General features: G+C 42.0%; 1 long non-coding RNA gene across 1 annotated transcript; it reads right to left on the bottom strand.

Moving 5' to 3' along the window:
- Positions 1–649: 649 nt before the first annotated feature.
- On the bottom strand, positions 650–1,685 carry LOC130174302 (uncharacterized). The gene is made up of 3 exons (XR_008828571.1): positions 1,581–1,685; positions 1,304–1,453; positions 650–739 (listed from the first exon to the last, which is right to left on the bottom strand). It is a non-coding gene; the product is annotated as an uncharacterized LOC130174302 (long non-coding RNA).
- Positions 1,686–2,384: the final 699 nt, after the last annotated feature.

Genomic DNA, 2,384 nt, shown 5'->3' with positions numbered 1-2,384 from the left:
TAACATGATTGTGGTATTTTTGCTGTATTCCCAGCTGCTTATTAATATTACTGGATAAAATAACATGTTTTTGTACAAGAAATACAATTAATAGCATACATGATTTTGAATATATTGTTTTTCTATGGAAATAGCTGATCTTCAGCACTGTGTCATTTTCATGGGAACATTAGGGGAAGTTTCTCTGCAGGACAAGACATGAAGCTCTACCCACTCACTTCTCACACTGTGTTCTGTTGTTTTGCTGCAGCTTGCTCAGATGACACGGCGACATGTTCAACCTCACTTTTGCTCCAAGATCCAATCAAACAGAACAGTGAAATGCCTGTAACTGTGTGAGGTCTGTGTGATGCCAATGGACAATGACGTCACTTGTGAATCACACTAATTGACTCTCTCACACACACAGAAGAAGACGGGGACGTATAAGACAGACATAGATATCATGAGAAAGCACACCTGCTCTCTGTTTTTCTCTCCTCGGTTTATATCAGCCAGCTGAGGGCCAGAGGTTCAGACAAAGGAACATTAATCCTTCTATGGATCCGTCAGTAGTGCAGCTCCGGGCTGTAGCAATGATCTATGTGTTGACAATTCAAAGTGTTGTGCCTCTATTCAATTTCCATGTCTGGCCTTTTGTGTGAGAGTTGTTTTTAAATCACAAAACTTTAAATCTTTAGGTGCTCCTTGTGTCCTTTGTGTCATGTTCTTCTTTATCTCCGCAGATGACAGAAAATATCTGTGGGGTTGAAGAATAAATCAGAAACTCAATCCTGCAGCTCTTTATCTCTCTGCTGTCTCTAACGTCAGAAATTGAGGTGTTTTATTCTCCCAGTATGTAAAATAGTATCGACCAAAAAAGATTATCGTCAAAGTCCTTTTTGAATTACATTATAGTTTGTACAGGCATTTATATTTTTCACATTCCACTTTCTCAGTACTAACTAAACATATAGCAGCAAATATGGCACCAACATTATTTATTTTAGTGCATTATCTTCCTTCACCAGATCCGTCTGTCAGTGCACTAAAATCTGAGCCAAACACACAATACGCAATTACTTTGGTTAGTACACGCATGAAATAACAAACCTTATCCTGCTGACTAAATCCAGGGTTGTAAAGGGTTGCCTTCATTGATCTTAACATAAAGAAGCTTGTTCGCAGATTAGGTGGTAGAAGGGAGAGTTGTTGTCAGTATCCGACTTCTGGGGATATGGCTATTTCCTGAAGGCAGTACGTACTGGTGTAAACTCAATTTATATTAAACTCGCAAAAGTATCAGAAGGAAAAGTCAACTTACCAGACCTTTTATTGTAGCTGCGCTCTCAGCAGCGGCCCAGAACCGCCCAAAACCACACGGGCTAATCGGTTTGTGCAGCGACCCATGAGGAAAGGTCCCGGTCCTCCCACCGGTCAGTTCGGCCTCGTTTTGAACCAAGCTGCTGAGACACTGTGGCAGAGCGTAACAGGTAGGACCATGACTCGATTACAGCAGAGAAAGATGTCAAGGAATGATTGCAAACTCTCTATGTATGATGGATTTATGATAAATGCCCCTGATAGTTCAATGTACTCACTGGATGCATCTCATCGGTAATGTCTGCTCATGACACGCTCAGCTCTCTCTCTCTAACCAGCTGTGAAGTGTGGAGCGGCGACATCACAGGGCGAGCAGAGAGTGAGTTCTGTTTCACAAACACAACAAGCTCACGGCCATCTCAGGCAAACTTTCAAACAGTTGCAAATAAAGGCTGTGTGTGTGTGTGTGTGTGTGTGTGTGTGTGTGTGTGTGTGTGTGTGTGTGTGTGTGTGTGTGTGTGTGTGTGTGTGTGTGTGGGGAGTGTTTGGTGCATAACAAATTACCGGTGTGTTTGTGTATTTATATTGTGCTGCAGTCTGTCTGTAGGTGGTTGAATGACACAGTTGGAGTGGCATTTCTCTCCATGGAGCTGAAGCACGTCTCATATTTATTTCATTTTGCCTGACGGGAACTTTCCCATTATTACTTTCTATGGTCCGACACGTAGCCAAATAGTGTGTAGCGTCTGAATGCCTGAAACCACTTATAGTCATCACATCTGTCCGTTTTGCATTGATCATTATAAGCAGATGATTATATCACCAAATCTTTTCCCTTCTCCTTTATTTCTCATACAGATTACCGTCTAATTGACATTTATGAAGCGTAGTGAAAGTTCAGTCAGGAAGATCTCTTTGTACTTCTAAGTCACAAGCACATTTCCCACTATGTCTCAGCTCCACCGGCTCATTCTCATCTTCATCCAATCACAACCTGACACGCTGGCCTTGAGCCAATCACTCGTAAGCTATCAAACTTTAGAAGTTTTCTCTCTCTCTCTCTCTCTCTCTCTCTCTCTCTC

The sequence above is a fragment of the Seriola aureovittata genome, chromosome 9, assembly GCF_021018895.1.
Source record: "Seriola aureovittata isolate HTS-2021-v1 ecotype China chromosome 9, ASM2101889v1, whole genome shotgun sequence".
Classification (NCBI taxonomy): Eukaryota; Metazoa; Chordata; class Actinopteri; order Carangiformes; family Carangidae; genus Seriola; species Seriola aureovittata.
Note: the sequence above shows the minus strand (reverse complement) of the source record. Positions and strands in the feature narration are given on the sequence as shown.